Genomic DNA, 20,342 nt, shown 5'->3' with positions numbered 1-20,342 from the left:
GGGGACTGGTGATTGGGGACTGGTGATTGGGGACTGGTGACTGGTGATTGTGGACTGGTGATTGGGGACTGGTGATTGGGGACTGGTGATTGGGGACTGGTGATTGGGGACTGGTGATTTGGGGACTGGTGATTGGGGACTGGTGACTGGTGATTGGGGACTGGTGATTGGGGACTGGTGATTGGGGACTGGTGATTGGGGACTGGTGATTGGGGACTGGTGATTGGTGACTGGTGACTGGTAATTGTGGACTGGTGACTGGGGACTGGTGATTGCTGATTGGGGACTGGTGATTGGGGACTGGTGACTGGTTATTGGGGACTGGTGATTGGGGACTGGTGATTGGGGACTGGTGACTGGTGACTGGTGACTGGTGATTGGGGACTGGTGACTGGGGACTGGTGATTGGTGACTGGGGACTGGTGATTGGGGACTGGTGACTGGGGACTGGTGACGTGATTGGGGACTGGTGATTGGGGACTGGTGATTGGGGACTGGTGATTGGGGACTGGTGATTGGGGACTGGTGATTGGGGACTGGGGACTGGTGACTGGTTATTGGGGACTGGTGGCTGGTTATTGAGGACTGGTGATTGGGGACTGGTGACTGGTTATTGGGGACTGGTGATTGGGGATTGGTGATTGGGGACTGGTGACTGGTTATTGGGGATTGGTGACTGGTGATTGGTGATTTTGGGGCTGGATCCAAATAGTACCCTATCTCCTATATAGTGCACTACTTTTTAAAATATTTTTTTACCAGAGTTGTATGGGGCCTAGTAGTGTACAATATAGGGAATAGGGTGCCATTTGGCTTCTTTGCCTTGCTTAAGGGCTGATGGACAGATGTTTCACCTAGTCGGCTCAGGGATTCGAACCAGCGGCCCTTGGGTTACACCGTGTGTAAACCCCAATGTCGAGAGTCTCTTAGATGATTGTGGTAGTCCGTACTGTCAGGCTACCGCAACTCCACCAGGACACCACTGGGGTCACACTGCCTGACTTCCAGGACACCTACAACACCAGTTGTCGCAGGAAGGGCCAAGAAGATCATCAAGGACCTGAGCCAACGCCGCTTGCATCACTCTGACGCCGGCAGTACAGGAACATCATGGCTAACAGACTGGTCAATAGCTTCTACCCCCCGACCATCAGGTTGCTGAATAGACACTACTAGCTTCTACCTCCAGACCATCAGGTTGCTGAATAGATATAATACTAGCTTCTACCCCCAGACCATCAGGCTGCTGAATAGACACTACTAGCTTCTACCCCAGACCACCAGGTTGCTGAATAGACACTACTAGCTTCTACCCCCAGACCACCAGGTTGCTGAATAAACACTACTAGCTTCTACGTCCAGACCACCAGGTTGCTGAATAGACACTACTAGCTTCTACCCCCAGACCATCAGGTTGCTGAATAGATACTTCTAGCTTCTACCTCCAGACCATCAGGTTGCTGAATAGACACTACTAGCTTCTACCCCCAGACCACCAGGTTGCTGAATAAACACTACTAGCTTCTACGTCCAGACCACCAGGTTGCTGAATAGACACTACTAGCTTCTACCCCCAGACCATCAGGTTGCTGAATAGATACTTCTAGCTTCTACCCCCAGACCACCAGGTTGCTGAATAGACACTACTAGCTTCTACCCCCAGACCACCAGGTTGCTGAATAGACACTACTAGCTTCTACCCCCAGACCACCAGGTTGCTGAATAAACACTACTAGCTTCTACCCCCATACCACCAGGTTGCTGAATAGACACTACTAGCTTCTACCCCCAGACCACCAGGCTGCTGAATATATATACTACTAGCTTCTACCCCCAGACCACCAGGTTGCTGAATAAACACTACTAGCTTCTACCTCCATACCATCAGGTTGCTGAATAGATACTACTAGCTTCTACCCCAGACCATCAGGCTGCTGAATATATATACTACTAGCTTCTACCCCCAGACCACCAGGTTCCTGAATAGATACTACTAGCTTCTACCCCCAGACCATCAGGTTGCTGAATAGATACTTCTAGCTTCTACCCCAGACCACCAGGTTGCTGAATAAACACTACTAGCTTCTACCACCAGGCTGCTGAATAGACACTACTAGCTTCTACCCCCAGACCACCAGGTTGCTGAATAAACACTACTAGCTTCTACCTCCAGACCACCAGGTTCCTGAATAGATACTACTAGCTTCTACCCCCAGACCACCAGGTTGCTGAATAGACACTACTAGCTTCTACCCCCCAGACCACCAGGTTGCTGAATAGACACTACTAGCTTCTACCTCAGACCATCAGGCTGCTGAATATATATACTACTAGCTTCTACCTCCAGACCATCAGGCTGCTGAATAGACACTACTAGCTTCTACCTCAGACCATCAGGCTGCTGAATATATATACTACTAGCTTCTACCCCCAGACCACCAGGTTGCTGAATAGATACTACTAGCTTCTACCCCCAGACCATCAGGTTGCTGAATAGATACTTCTAGCTTCTACCCCCAGACCATCAGGCTGCTGAATAGACACTACTAGCTTCTACCCCCAGACCACCAGGTTGCTGAATAGACACTACTAGCTTCTACCCCCAGACCACCAGGTTGCTGAATAGACACTACTAGCTTCTACCCCCAGACCACCAGGTTGCTGAATAGACACTACTAGCTTCTACCCCCAGACCACCAGGTTGCTGAATAGACACTACTAGCTTCTACCCCCAGACCACCAGGTTGCTGAATAAACACTACTAGCTTCTACCTCCAGACCATCAGGTTGCTGAATAGATACTACTAGCTTCTACCCCCAGACCATCAGGCTGCTGAATAGACACTACTAGCTTCTACCTCAGACCATCAGGCTGCTGAATATATATACTACTAGCTTCTACCCCAGACCATCAGGTTGCTGAATAGATACTACTAGCTTCTACCCCCAGACCATCAGGTTGCTGAATAGATACTACTAGCTTCTACCCCCAGACCACCAGGTTGCTGAATAGATACTACTAGCTTCTACCCCCAGACCATCAGGTTGCTGAATAGATACTTCTAGCTTCTACCCCCAGACCACCAGGTTGCTGAATAGACACTACTAGCTTCTACCCCCGGACCATGTCCCAGGACTACCTGACATGAGGACTCCTTGCTGTCCCCAGTCCACCTGGCCATGCTCCTGCTCCAGTTTCAACTGACCTGAGCCCTAGGACCGTGCCCCAGGACTACCTGACATGAAGGCTCCTTGCTGTCCCCAGTCCACCTGACTGTGCTGCTGCTCCAGTTTCTACCTCCAGACCATCAGGTTGCTGAATAGACACTACTAGCTTCTACCCCCAGACCACCAGGTTGCTGAATAGACACTACTAGCTTCTACCCCAGACCACCAGGTTGCTGAATAAACACTACTAGCTTCTACCCCCAGACCATCAGGCTGCTGAATAGACACTACTAGCTTCTACCTCAGACCATCAGGCTGCTGAATATATATACTACTAGCTTCTACCCCCAGACCACCAGGTTCCTGAATAGATACTACTAGCTTCTACCCCAGACCATCAGGTTGCTGAATAAACACTACTAGCTTATACCCCCAGACCACCAGGTTCCTGAATAGATACTACTAGCTTCTACCCCCAGACCACCAGGTTGCTGAATAAACACTACTAGCTTCTACCCCCAGACCACCAGGTTGCTGAATAAACACTACTAGCGTCTACCCCCAGACCACCAGGTTGCTGAATAAACACTACTAGCTTCTACCCCCAGACCATCAGGCTGCTGAATAAACACTACTAGCTTCTACCTCCAGACCACCAGGTTGCTGAATAAACACTACTAGCTTCTACCCCCAGACCACCAGGTTGCTGAATAAACACTACTAGCTTCTACCTCCAGACCATCAGGTTGCTGAATAGATACTACTAGCTTCTACCCCCAGACCATCAGGCTGCTGAATAGACACTACTAGCTTCTACCTCAGACCATCAGGCTGCTGAATATATATACTACTAGCTTCTACCCCAGACCACCAGGTTGCTGAATAGATACTACTAGCTTCTACCCCAGACCATCAGGTTGCTGAATAGATACTACTAGCTTCTACCCCCAGACCACCAGGTTGCTGAATAGATACTACTAGCTTCTACCCCCAGACCATCAGGTTGCTGAATAGATACTTCTAGCTTCTACCCCCAGACCATCAGGCTGCTGAATAGACACTACTAGCTTCTACCTCCAGACCACCAGGTTGCTGAATAGACACTACTAGCTTCTACCCCAGACCACCAGGTTGCTGAATAAACACTACTAGCTTCTACCCCCAGACCATCAGGCTGCTGAATAGACACTACTAGCTTCTACCCCCAGACCACCAGGTTGCTGAATAGACACTACTAGCTTCTACCCCCAGACCACCAGGTTGCTGAATAAACACTACTAGCTTCTACCTCCAGACCATCAGGTTGCTGAATAGATACTACTAGCTTCTACCCCAGACCATCAGGCTGCTGAATAGACACTACTAGCTTCTACCTCAGACCATCAGGCTGCTGAATATATATACTACTAGCTTCTACCCCCAGACCACCAGGTTCCTGAATAGATACTACTAGCTTCTACCCCCAGACCATCAGGTTGCTGAATAAACACTACTAGCTTCTACCCCCAGACCACCAGGTTCCTGAATAGATACTACTAGCTTCTACCCCCAGACCACCAGGTTGCTGAATAAACACTACTAGCTTCTACCCCAGACCACCAGGTTGCTGAATAAACACTACTAGCGTCTACCCCAGACCACCAGGTTGCTGAATAAACACTACTAGCTTCTACCCCCAGACCATCAGGCTGCTGAATAAACACTACTAGCTTCTACCTCCAGACCACCAGGTTGCTGAATAAACACTACTAGCTTCTACCCCCAGACCATCAGGCTGCTGAATAGACACTACTAGCTTCTACCTCCAGACCATCAGGTTGCTGAATAGATACTACTAGCTTCTACCCCAGACCATCAGGCTGCTGAATAGACACTACTAGCTTCTACCTCAGACCATCAGGCTGCTGAATATATATACTACTAGCTTCTACCCCCAGACCACCAGGTTGCTGAATAGATACTACTAGCTTCTACCCCAGACCATCAGGTTGCTGAATAGATACTACTAGCTTCTACCCCAGACCACCAGGTTGCTGAATAGATACTACTAGCTTCTACCCCCAGACCATCAGGTTGCTGAATAGATACTTCTAGCTTCTACCCCCAGACCATCAGGCTGCTGAATAGACACTACTAGCTTCTACCTCCAGACCACCAGGTTGCTGAATAGACACTACTAGCTTCTACCCCCAGACCACCAGGTTGCTGAATAAACACTACTAGCTTCTACCCCCAGACCATCAGGCTGCTGAATAGACACTACTAGCTTCTACCCCAGACCACCAGGTTGCTGAATAGACACTACTTGCTTCTACCCCCAGACCACCAGGTTGCTGAATAGACACTACTAGCTTCTACCCCCAGACCATCAGGCTGCTGAATAGACACTACTAGCTTCTACCTCAGACCATCAGGCTGCTGAATATATATACTACTAGCTTCTACCCCCAGACCACCAGGTTCCTGAATAGATACTACTAGCTTCTACCCCAGACCACCAGGTTCCTGAATAGATACTACTAGCTTCTACCCCCAGACCACCAGGTTCCTGAATAGATACTACTAGCTTCTACCCCCAGACCACCAGGTTGCTGAATAAACACTACTAGCTTCTACCCCCAGACCACCAGGTTGCTGAATAAACACTACTAGCGTCTACCCCCAGACCACCAGGTTGCTGAATAAACACTACTAGCTTCTACCCCCAGACCATCAGGCTGCTGAATAAACACTACTAGCTTCTACCTCCAGACCACCAGGTTGCTGAATAAACACTACTAGCTTCTACCCCCAGACCACCAGGTTGCTGAATAAACACTACTAGCTTCTACCTCCAGACCATCAGGTTGCTGAATAGATACTACTAGCTTCTACCCCAGACCATCAGGCTGCTGAATAGACACTACTAGCTTCTACCTCAGACCATCAGGCTGCTGAATATATATACTACTAGCTTCTACCCCAGACCACCAGGTTGCTGAATAGATACTACTAGCTTCTACCCCCAGACCATCAGGTTGCTGAATAGATACTACTAGCTTCTACCCCAGACCACCAGGTTGCTGAATAGATACTACTAGCTTCTACCCCCAGACCATCAGGTTGCTGAATAGATACTATAGCTTCTACCCCCAGACCACCAGATTGCTGAATAGACACTACTAGCTTCTACCCCCAGACCACCAGGTTGCTGAATAAACACTACTAGCTTCTACCCCCAGACCACCAGGTTGCTGAATAAACACTACTAGCTTCTACCCCAGACCATCAGGCTGCTGAATAAACACTACTAGCTTCTACCTCCAGACCATCAGGTTGCTGAATAGACACGACTAGCTTCTACCTCCAGACCACCAGGTTGCTGAATAAACACTACTAGCTTCTACCCCCAGACCACCAGGCTGCTGAATAAATACTACTAGCTTCTACCTCCAGACCATCAGGCTGCTGAATAGATACTACTAGCTTCTACCTCCAGACCACCAGGTTGCTGAATAAACACTACTAGCTTCTACCCCCAGACCACCAGGTTACTGAATAAACACTACTAGCTTCTACCCCAGACCATCAGGCTGCTGAATAAACACTACTAGCTTCTACCCCAGACCATCAGGCTGCTGAATAAACACTACTAGCTTCTACCTCCAGACCATCAGGTTGCTGAATAGACACGACTAGCTTCTACCTCCAGACCACCAGGTTGCTGAATAAACACTACTAGCTTCTACCCCAGACCATCAGGCTGCTGAATAGATACTACTAGCTTCTACCTACAGACCATCAGGCTGCTGAATATATATACTACTAGCTTCTACCCCAGACCATCAGGTTGCTGAATAGATACTACTAGCTTCTACCCCAGACCATCAGGTTGCTGAATAGATACTACTAGCTTCTACCCCAGACCACCAGGTTGCTGAATAGATACTACTAGCTTCTACCCCCAGACCATCAGGTTGCTGAATAGATACTTCTAGCTTCTACCCCCAGACCACCAGGTTGCTGAATAGACACTACTAGCTTCTACCCCCGGACCATGTCCCAGGACTACCTGACATGAGGACTCCTTGCTGTCCCCAGTCCACCTGGCCATGCTCCTGCTCCAGTTTCAACTGACCTGAGCCCTAGGACCGTGCCCCAGGACTACCTGACATGAAGGCTCCTTGCTGTCCCCAGTCCACCTGACTGTGCTGCTGCTCCAGTTTCTACCTCCAGACCATCAGGTTGCTGAATAGACACTACTAGCTTCTACCCCAGACCACCAGGTTGCTGAATAGACACTACTAGCTTCTACCCCCAGACCACCAGGTTGCTGAATAAACACTACTAGCTTCTACCTCCAGACCATCAGGTTGCTGAATAGATACTACTAGCTTCTACCCCCCATCAGGCTGCTGAATAGACCTAGCTTCTACCTCAGACCATCAGGCTGCTGAATATATATACTACTAGCTTCTACCCCAGACCACCAGGTTCCTGAATAGATACTACTAGCTTCTACCCCCAGACCATCAGGTTGCTGAATAAACACTACTAGCTTCTCCCCCAGACCACCAGGTTCAGGTAATAAACACTACTAGCTTCTACCCCCAGACCACCAGGTTGCTGAATAAACACTAGCTTCTACCCCCAGACCACCAGGTTGCTGAATAAACACTACTAGCTTCTACCCCAGACGTCTGACCCCCAGACCACCAGGTTGCTGAATAAACACTACTAGCTTCTACCCCCAGACCATCAGGTTGCTGAATAAACACTACTAGCTTCTACCTCCAGACCACCAGGTTGCTGAATAAACACTACTAGCTTCTACCCCCAGACCACCAGGTTGCTGAATAAACACTACTAGACCATTCTACCCCCCAGACCATCAGGCTGCTGAATAAACACTACTAGCTTCTACCTCCAGACCACCAGGTTGCTGAATAAACACTACTAGCTTCTACCCCCAGACCACCAGGTTGCTGAATAGATACTACTAGCTTCTACCTCCAGACCATCAGGTTGCTGAATAGATACTACTAGCTTCTACCCCCCAGACCACCAGGTTCTGAATAGATACCCCCAGACCATCAGGTTGCTGAATAGATACTACTAGCTTCTACCCCAGACCATCAGGCTGCTGAATAGATACTACTAGCTTCTACCTCCAGACCACCAGGTTGCTGAATAGACACTACCCTACCCCAGACCACCAGGTTGCTGAATAAACACTACTAGCTTCTACCCCCAGACCATCAGGCTGCTGAATAGACACTACTAGCTTCTACCCCCAGACCACCAGGTTGCTGAATAGATACTACTAGCTTCTACCCCCAGACCATCAGGTTGCTGAATAAATACTACTAGCTTCTACCTCCAGACCATCAGGTTGCTGAATAGATACTACTAGCTTCTACCCCCAGACCATCAGGCTGCTGAATAGACCTACAGACCACCAGGTTGCTGAATAGATACTACTAGCTTCTACCCCAGACCATCAGGTTGCTGAATAAACCTACTAGCTTCTACCCCCAGACCATCAGGTTGCTGAATAGACACTACTACTTCTACCCCCAGACCACCAGGTTCTGAATAGACACTACTAGCTTCTACCCCCAGACCACCAGGTTGCTGAATAGACACTACTAGCTTCTACCCCAGACCACCAGGTTGCTGAATAAACACTACTAGCTTCTACCCCAGACCATCAGGTTGCTGAATAAACACTACTAGCGTCTACCCCCAGACCACCAGGTTGCTGAATAAACACTACTAGCTTCTACCCCCAGACCATCAGGCTGCTGAATAAACACTACTAGCTTCTACCTCCAGACCACCAGGTTGCTGAATAAACACTACTAGCTTCTACCCCAGACCATCAGGCTGCTGAATAAACACTACTAGCTTCTGACCTCCAGACCATCAGGTTGCTGAATAGATACTACTAGCTTCTACCCCCAGACCATCAGGCTGCTGAATAGACACTACTAGCTTCTACCTCAGACCATCAGGTTGCTGAATATATATACTACTAGCTTCTACCCCAGACCACCAGGTTGCTGAATCAGATGAATATATATACTACTAGCTTCTACCCCCAGACCACCAGGTTGCTGAATAGATACTACTAGCTTCTACCCCAGACCACCAGGTTGCTGAATAGATACTACTAGCTTCTACCCCAGACCATCAGGTTGCTGAATAGATACTTCTAGCTTCTACCCCCAGACCATCAGGCTGCTGAATAGACACTACTAGCTTCTACCTCCAGACCACCAGGTTGCTGAATAGACACTACTAGCTTCTACCCCCAGACCACCAGGTTGCTGAATAAACACTACTAGCTTCTACCCCCAGACCATCAGGCTGCTGAATAGACACTACTAGCTTCTACCCCAGACCACCAGGTTGCTGAATAGACACTACTTGCTTCTACCCCCAGACCACCAGGTTGCTGAATAGACACTACTAGCTTCTACCCCCAGACCATCAGGCTGCTGAATAGACACTACTAGCTTCTACCTCAGACCATCAGGCTGCTGAATATATATACTACTAGCCTACCCCCAGACCACCAGGTTCCTGAATAGATACTACTAGCTTCTACCCCAGACCACCAGGTTCCTGAATAGATACTACTAGCTTCTACCCCAGACCACCAGGTTCCTGAATAGATACTACTAGCTTCTACCCCAGACCACCAGGTTGCTGAATAAACACTACTAGCTTCTACCCCCCAGACCACCAGGTTGCTGAATAAACACTACTAGCGTCTACCCCCAGACCACCAGGTTGCTGAATAAACACTACTAGCTTCTACCCCAGACCATCAGGCTGCTGAATAAACACTACTAGCTTCTACCTCCAGACCACCAGGTTGCTGAATAAACACTACTAGCTTCTACCCCAGACCACCAGGTTGCTGAATAAACACTACTAGCTTCTACCTCCAGACCATCAGGTTGCTGAATAGATACTACTAGCTTCTACCCCAGACCATCAGGCTGCTGAATAGACACTACTAGCTTCTACCTCAGACCATCAGGCTGCTGAATATATATACTACTAGCTTCTACCCCCAGACCACCAGGTTGCTGAATAGATACTACTAGCTTCTACCCCCAGACCATCAGGTTGCTGAATAGATACTACTAGCTTCTACCCCAGACCACCAGGTTGCTGAATAGATACTACTAGCTTCTACCCCCAGACCATCAGGTTGCTGAATAGATACTTATAGCTTCTACCCCAGACCACCAGGTTGCTGAATAGACACTACTAGCTTCTACCCCCAGACCACCAGGTTGCTGAATAAACACTACTAGCTTCTACCCCAGACCACCAGGTTGCTGAATAAACACTACTAGCTTCTACCCCCAGACCATCAGGCTGCTGAATAAACACTACTAGCTTCTACCTCCAGACCATCAGGTTGCTGAATAGACACGACTAGCTTCTACCTCCAGACCACCAGGTTGCTGAATAAACACTACTAGCTTCTACCCCAGACCACCAGGCTGCTGAATAGATACTACTAGCTTCTACCTCCAGACCATCAGGCTGCTGAATAGATACTACTAGCTTCTACCTCCAGACCACCAGGTTGCTGAATAAACACTACTAGCTTCTACCCCCAGACCATCAGGCTGCTGAATAAACACTACTAGCTTCTACCCCCAGACCATCAGGCTGCTGAATAAACACTACTAGCTTCTACCCCAGACCATCAGGCTGCTGAATAAACACTACTAGCTTCTACCTCCAGACCATCAGGTTGCTGAATAGACACGACTAGCTTCTACCTCCAGACCACCAGGTTGCTGAATAAACACTACTAGCTTCTACCCCAGACCATCAGGCTGCTGAATAGATACTACTAGCTTCTACCTACAGACCATCAGGCTGCTGAATAGATACTACTAGCTTCTACCTCCAGACCACCAGGTTGCTGAATAAACACTACTAGCTTCTACCTCCAGACCACCAGGTTGCTGAATAAACACTACTAGCTTCTACCCCCAGACCACCAGGTTACTGAATAAACACTACTAGCTTCTACCCCCAGACCATCAGGCTGCTGAATAAACACTACTAGCTTCTACCCCCAGACCATCAGGCTGCTGAATAAACACTACTAGCTTCTACCTCCAGACCATCAGGTTGCTGAATAGACACGACTAGCTTCTACCTCCAGACCACCAGGTTGCTGAATAAACACTACTAGCTTCTACCCCCAGACCATCAGGCTGCTGAATAGATACTACTAGCTTCTACCTACAGACCATCAGGCTGCTGAATAGATACTACTAGCTTCTACCTCCAGACCACCAGGTTGCTGAATAAACACTACTAGCTTCTACCCCCAGACCATCAGGCTGCTGAATAAACACTACTAGCTTCTACCCCCAGACCATCAGGTTGCTGAATATATATATACTACTAGCTTCTACCCCCAGACCACCAGGTTGCTGAATATATATATACTACTAGCTTCTACCCCCAGACCACCAGGTTGCTGAATAGATACTACTAGCTTCTACCCCCAGACCACCAGGCTGCTGAATAGATACTACTAGCTTCTACCCCCAGACCATCAGGCTGCTGAATAGACACTACTAGCTTCTACCCCCAGACCATCAGGCTGCTGAATATATATATATATACTACTAGCTTCTACCCCAGACCACCAGGCTGCTGAATAGACACTACTAGCTTCTACCCCCAGACCATCAGGTTGCTGAATAGATACTACTAGCTTCTACCCCCAGACCATCAGGTTGCTGAATAGATACTACTAGCTTCTACCCCCAGACCATCAGGCTGCTGAATATATATACTACTAGCTTCTACCCCAGACCATCAGGTTGCTGAATAGATACTACTAGCTTCTACCCCAGACCATCAGGTTGCTGAATAGATACTACTAGCTTCTACCCCCAGACCATCAGGCTGCTGAATATATACTACTAGCTTCTACCCCAGACCATCAGGTTGCTGAATAGATACTACTAGCTTCTACCCCAGACCATCAGGTTGCTGAATAGATACTACTAGCTTCTACCCCCAGACCATCAGGTTGCTGAATAGATACTACTAGCTTCTACCCCCAGACCATCAGGTTGCTGAATAGATACTACTAGCTTCTACCCCCAGACCATCAGGCTGCTGAATAGATACTACTAGCTTCTACCCCAGACCATCAGGCTGCTGAATATATACTACTAGCTTCTACCCCCAGACCATCAGGTTGCTGAATAGACACTACGAGCTTCTATCCCCAGACCATCAGGTCGGCCACCAATTGTGCAAGTTCTCCCACTTAAAAAGATGAGAGGCCTGTAATTGTCATCATATGTACACTTCAACTATGACAGACAAAATGACAACAAAAAAATCCAGAAAATCACATTGTAGGATTTTTATGGATTTATTTTCAAGTTATGGTGGAAAATAAGTATTTGGTCAACGACAAAAGTTTCTCAATACTTTGTTATATACCCTTTGTTGGCAATGACGAAGGTCAAACGTTTTCTGTAAGTCTTTCAGTGTGTGAAAACTCAAGGTTATATATGTATATCTATGTGTGTATTAGAACAGTAAACAAGTCATTATATTAAAAACTGGTTACCAACATTATAAACTGGTTCCCAACATTATAAACTGGTTCCCAACATTATTAGAACAGTAAACAAGTCATTATATTATAAACTGGTTCCCAGCATTATAAACTGGTTACCAACATTATTAGAACAGTAAACAAGTCATTATATTATAAACTGGTTACCAACATTATAAACTGGTTACCAACATTATTAGAACAGTAAACAAGTCATTATATTATAAACTGGTTACCAACATTATAAACTGGTTACCAACATTATTAGAACAGTAAACAAGTCATTATATTATAAACTGGTTCCCAACATTATAAACCGATTACCAACATTAACTGGTTCCCAACATTATAAACTGGTTCCCAAAATTATTAGAACAGTAAACAAGTCATTATATTATAAACTGGTTACCAACATTATTAGAACAGTAAACAAGTTATTATATTATAAACTGGTTCCCAACATTATAAACTGGTTACCAACATTATTAGAACAGTAAACATGTCATTATATCATAAACTGGTTACCAACATTATAAACTGGTTACCAACATTATAAACTTGTTATCAACATTATTAGAACAGTAAACAAGTCATTATATTATATACTGGTTCCCAACATTATAAACTGGTTCCCAACATTATAAACTGGTTCCCAACATTATAAACTGGTTACCAACATTATTAGAACAGTAAACATGTCATTATATTATAAACTGGTTACCAACATTATAAACTGGTTACCAACATTATAAACTGGTTCCCAACATTATAAACTGGTTACAAACATTATTAGAACAGTAAACAAGTCATTATATTATGAACTGGTTACCAACATTATAAACTGGTTACCAACATTATAAACTTGTTATCAACATTATTAGAACAGTAAACAAGTCATTATATTATAAACGGGTTACCAACATTATAAACTGGTTACCAACATTATTAGAACAGTAAACAAGTCATTATATTATAAACTGGTTCCCAACATTATAAACTGGTTACCAACATTATTAGAACAGTAAACAAGTAATTATATTATAAACTGGTTCCCAACATTATAAACTGGCTACCAACATTATTAGAACAGTAAACAAGTCATTATATTATAAACTGGTTCCCAACATTATTAGAACAGTAAACAAGTCATTATATTATAAACTGGTTACCAACATTATTAGAACAGTAAACAAGTCATTATATTATAAACTGGTTACCAACATTATAAACTGGTTACCAACATTATAAACTGGTTACCAACATTATTAGAACAGTAAACAAGTAATTATATTATAAACTGGTTCCCAACATTATAAACTGGTTACCAACATTATTAACTGGTTACCAACATTATTAGAACAGTAAACAAGTCATTATATTATAAACTGGTTACCAACATTATAAACTGGTTACCAACATTATAAACTGGTTACCAACATTATTAGAACAGTAAACAAGTCATTATATTATAAACTGGTTACCAACATTATTAGAACAGTAAACAAGTCATTATATTATAAACTGGTTACCAATATTATTAGAACAGTAAACAAGTCATTATATTATAAACTGGTTACCAACATTATAAACTGGTTACCAACATTATTAGAACAGTAAACAAGTCATTATATTATAAACTGGTTACCAATATTATTAGAACAGTAAACAAGTCATTATATTATAAACTGGTTACAAACATTATAAACTGGTTACCAACATTATAAACTGGTTACCAACATTATTAGAACAGTAAACAAGTCATTATATTATAAACTGGTTACCAACATTATTAGAACAGTAAACAAGTCATTATATTATAAACTGGTTACCAATATTATTAGAACAGTAAACAAGTCATTATTTTATAAACTGGTTACCAACATTATAAACTGGTTACCAACATTATAAACTGGTTACCAACATTATTAGAACAGTAAACAAGTCATTATATTATAAACTGGTTACCAACATTATTAGAACAGTAAACAAGTCATTATATTATAAACTGGTTACCAATATTATTAGAACAGTAAACAAGTCATTATATTATAAACTGGTTACCAACATTATTAGAACAGTAAACATGTCATTATATTATAAACTGGTTACCAACATTATAAACTGGTTACCAACATTATAAACTGGTTCCCAACATTATAAACTGGTTACCAACATTATTAGAACAGTAAACAAGTCATTATATTATAAACTGGTTACCAACATTATACACTTGTTATCAACATTATTAGAACAGTAAACAAGTCATTATATTATAGACTGGTTCCCAACATTATAAACTGGTTACCAACATACCTTAAGGGAAGAATTCGGCAGTACCTGTATGGTTAGTGAGAAAGTCCATATTGCAAATGTACGGTCCCTTACTAGACGTCCGAAATCGTTTGTAAAATTCGCGGACGGCGTCGGGCCGAGCGGCAGGGCCGGACCTACCAGGAAGTCATCAAATGAACGTTGTCGGACATTCGGTTTCCGTTTTACAAAAATAATAAGATTTATGTCATTTTTCCCATGTCCCGGAAATTCCCACAAGAGGGCATAAGCAATCATATGGCTATTGCTACAAAACATCACGATTCACGACGGGGCCTTATCTCGAAAACTGAAAATATTTAGAAGCCGAAACTCGGTGAGCGTAGGGGCGGCATAATGGGCAGTTGGCCCCGAACAAGATGGCGTCTAGGCCTCAACGGTTTTTGAGTTATGGCCATTTATCTGGGATTAAAGGTCCAAAATGAAAATAGAGAAATTATTTTTCCACTTCACGTCAAAGTCAAGGAGCCTCCGGTGTCAATAAAAAAGAACCAGCCATTTATCTATCGTCATTTAAGAGAAATCGTACAACGACACCTTGGTGATGTTCACGGATAGGTGTTTTTTTTTTTTTTTTTCAACGGTTACAGATCCAGTTGCAGGTTGTTCTTACGAATCTTTTTAAAGTGTGCTGCGGAGCTCTGCGAGATTTCTGTGATTTTCTATGATTTTCTGAAATAACACACACTCACTAAACCCTCCGTAAATAACTCAGTTCTTAACGTAAAGACTTAAAACTCGGGATTCTGTAAAGGCATACCCCAATCATGATATGAGTTTATTTATAGCTTCCTGTGCCAACCGGAAGTGCCTTTAATGGTGTCACAGTGGCAGTTTCCATGGGTTAAAAAGGTCAGATCTTTTCAAAACTTCATATGTGTGACTAGGTAACCCTCGTGAACTGTAAATCAGTCATTTCTCCCAGCAGATGTCAAAGAAAAGCTCTCACACGCACACACAGCAAGGATGGAGTGAAAAAGTGTGGTTCTTAAAGACACAGAGAGCAGGCAATGGCATAAACATAATAATCTCTAGGCCGTGCCGAGTTCAACGAGATATCCCGCTTGACCGTAGCTCGCTCGGTCTAAGCGCAGCGACCATTAGAAAATTAGGCCCAAAATGAAGCCTGCCCCACAACGTCATTTGCTTTTGGGTGACAGTGAGAGAACCGTTAGGGTGAGAAGCACAATTCGACCTCAGGTACGTTCCTGAGGTCCTCCCGATCCGTGCAATCCTAACCTTGACCGTGTGGCATTAACCCTTAACAGTTAAAATAAGGTGTTTACTTCAAACAGTTTGCATTGACTTCTCTCCCCATAGGAATACATTGCCTGCACCCCTAAATTCAACCTGAAGCCTATGTGGGTTATGAATGACTTATGAACCTGTCTTCTATGACAGTCCATCAGACCACTATGAGGTCTACCTGTGCCAATTATAAGCTTCCTGAAGCAACCGGAAGTGGTTGAAATCACCTTATCAGTGTTGATCCATACACTGCATGCAGTTTGATAGACATAGTGCATTCAACCCTGTGTAGATCAGTCAATTCTTAACTTAAAGACTTAAAACTCAGGATTCTGTAAGTGGCTATGTCAATCAAGACATGTGTTTACTTATAGCTTCCTGTGCCAACCGGAAGTGCCTTTAATTGGGTCACACTGTCTGTTTTGAAGGGTTAGAAAAGTCACATCTCTCCAAAACTTCATATGTGTGACCAGGTAACCCTCCTAAACTGTAAATCAGTCATTTCTCCCAGCAGATGTCAAAGAAAAGCTCTCACACGCACACACAGCAAGGATGGAGTGAAAAAGTGTGGTTCTTAAAGACACAGAGAGCAGGCAATGGCATAAACATAATGTCTAGGCCGTGCCGAGTTCAACGAGATATCCCGCTTGACCGTAGCTCGCTCGGTCTGAGCGCAGCGACCATTAGAAAAGTAGGCCCAAAATGAAGCCTGCCCCACAACGTCATTTGCTTTTGGGTGACAGTGAGAGAACCGTTAGGGTGAGAAGCACAATTCGACCTCAGGTACGTTCCTAAGGTCCTTCCGATCCGTGCAAGCCTAACGTTGACCGTGTGGCATTAACCCTTAATAGTTAAAAGAAGGTGTTTACTTCAAATAGTTTGCATTGATTTCTCTCCCCATAGGAATACATTGCCTGCACCCCTAAATTCAACCTGAAGTCTATATGGGTTATGAATGCCGTATGAACCTGTCTTTGGTAACAGTCCATCAGGCCAGTATGAGGTCTACCTGTGTTGATTCTAGGCTTCCTGGACCAACCGGAAGTGGTTAAAATCACCCTAAAATTGTTTTTCCATTACCTGCCTGCAGTTTGATAGACATAGTGCATTCAACCCTGTGTAAATCAGTCAATTCTTAACGTAAGGACTTAAAACTCAGGATTCTGTAAGTTTCTATGTCAATCAAGACATGGGTTTACTTATAGCTTCCTGTGCCAACCGGAAGTGCCTTTAATGATGTCACAGTGGCAGTTTCCAAGGGTTAAAAAGGTCAGATCTTTTCAAAACTTCATATGTGTGACTAGGTAACCCTCATGAACTGTAAATCAGTCATTTCTCCCAACAGATGTCAAAGAAAAGCTCTCACACGCACACACAGCAAGGCTGGAGTGAAAAAGTGCGGTTCTCAAAGACACAGAGAGCAGGCAATGGCATAAACATAATCTCTAGGCCGTGCCGAGTTCAACGAGATATCCCGCTTGACCGTAGCTCGCTCGGTCTGAGCGCAGCGACCATTAGAAAAGTAGGCCCAAAATGAAGCCTGCCCCACAACGTCATTTGCTTTTGGGTGACAGTGAGAGAACCGTTAGGGTGAGAAGCACAATTCGACCTCAGGTACGTTCCTAAGGTCCTTCCGATCCGTGCAAGCCTAACGTTGACCGTGTGGCATTAACCCTTAATAGTTAAAAGAAGGTGTTTACTTCAAATAGTTTGCATTGACTTCTCTCCCCATAGGAATACATTGCCTGCACCCCTAAATTCAACCTGAAGTCTATATGGGTTATGAATGCCGTATGAACCTGTCTTTGATAACAGTCCATCAGGCCAGTATGAGGTCTACCTGTGTTGATTCTAGGCTTCCTGGACCAACCGGAAGTGGTTAAAATCACCCTAAAAGTGTTTTTCCATTACCTGCCTGCAGTTTGATAGACATAGTGCATTCAACCCTGTGTAAATCAGTCAATTCTTAACGTAAGGACTTAAAACACAGGATTCTGTAAAAGCATAGCCCAGTGAGGATATGTGTTGACTTATAGCTTCCTGTGCCAACCGGAAGTGCCTTAATTGGTGTCTCAGGGGCTGTTTCGAGGGGTTAAAAAAGTCAGATCTGTCCAAAACTTCATATGTGTGATTAGGCAACCCCCATGAACTGTAAATCAGTCATTTTTCCCATAAAATTTCAAAGGAAAACTAAATCACACAGACACACAACTTGGAAGGAGGGACGTATTGGGGGTTGTAGAGACAGACAGTGCCTCCAATAGTTAGCTTTGTTCGAGCTAAAAAAGAACCGTCAGACCTAGAGTTCCGAAACTTTAGAAACCTGTTCTAGACCTCGGGTCGATAGTGCGTGGTGAGTTAGGTGGCTCTAGAAGGTTCTCGGACCGAGAAATAGCCTCGTACATTTGCAATGATTTCAATTCATTTTGACCATTACGAAAATGGCGACATTTAGAAAAGTCTCAGAGACACAAGACTAGGTGCATTGGAACCGGCTCGGCCCATAGAGACGGACCCCAACGTTTCGGTCCGATAGCTCATTCAAGGACCCCATAGCAAGGCATGGAAAAAGTGGATTTTCAGCACCAATTAGGGTTTTACTCGGGCACCGAAGGACCTATCGAGCCGAAACTCGGGATTCGGGGTCGCCTCACATAGGCCTTCACATAATGTCTGACCTGGACCCGCAGCTAGAACGTAACTATGTGTTTTACGTTTTTATTATGTTTTAAACTAAAGGCGCTGTGAATTATGGGCCTGCTCTGACATATATGATAGTTGGCTTCTAAATGAGTTGGAAAAAGTGGGTTTGGTGTCAATTGGTATCAGTTTGGTGTCAAAATGACATCTAATTGACTGATGGACACTGACTTGCTAGTTGACTTTTGTACATTAGCAATATGTTTAAACGGAGAGGGACCATCACCAAAAGTGACATTCTGAAATCAACCCTAACGAGCCATGGAGATGAACCAGAATCACTGCCCAGCTATCCCGAGTTCATCGGGCCAGTCAATTTCACATTCCTGCAGGATTTTTATAGCATGACAAATTCGTGATGGTACCTGCCCATTGAACCATATTGCAAATGCACAGTGACTTTGCAAAAGTGAGAAAACATAAACAAATGGACATGATGAAATCAACACAACGAGTGATGGAAATGTACAACTATCACTGCTCAGCCATCCTGTGTTCATCAGACCAGTCAATTTTGCATTTTTGAGCATGTCAAATTTCATATGGTAAATGCACATTGAAACATATTGCAAATGCGCGCGCACTTGCAATATGATTCTATAGTGTAAAAACATCACCTAATGGACATGATGAAATCAACACAACGAGTGATGGAAATGTACAACTATCACTGCTCGGCCATCCTGTGTCCATCAGACCAGTCAATTTTGCATTTTTGAGCATGTCAAATTTCATATGGTAAATGCACATTGAAACATATTGCAAATGCGCGCGCACTTGCAATATGATTCTATAGTGAAAAAACATCACCTAATGGACATGATGAAATCAACACAACGAGTGATGGAAATGTACAACTATCACTGCTCGGCCATCCTGTGTCCATCAGACCAGTCAATTTTGCATTTTTGAGCATTTCAAATTTCATATGGTAAATGCACATTGAAACATATTGCAAATGCGCGCGCACTTGCAATATGATTCTATAGTGTAAAAACATCACCTAATGGACATGATGAAATCAACACAACGAGTGATGGAAATGTACAACTATCACTGCTCGGCCATCCTGTGTCCATCAGACCAGTCAATTTTGCATTTTTGAGCATGTCAAATTTCATATGGTAAATGCACATTGAAACATATTGCAAATGCGCGCACTTTGCAATATGATTCTATAGTGAAAAAACATCACCTAATGGACATGATGAAATCAACACAACGAGTGATGGAAATGTACAACTATCACTGCTCGGCCATCCTGTGTTCCCATCAATTTTGCATTAATATCAGAATG

The sequence above is a fragment of the Oncorhynchus keta genome, chromosome 3 (assembly GCF_023373465.1).
Source record: "Oncorhynchus keta strain PuntledgeMale-10-30-2019 chromosome 3, Oket_V2, whole genome shotgun sequence".
In the NCBI taxonomy this organism is placed as follows: domain Eukaryota; kingdom Metazoa; phylum Chordata; class Actinopteri; order Salmoniformes; family Salmonidae; genus Oncorhynchus; species Oncorhynchus keta.
Note: the sequence above shows the minus strand (reverse complement) of the source record.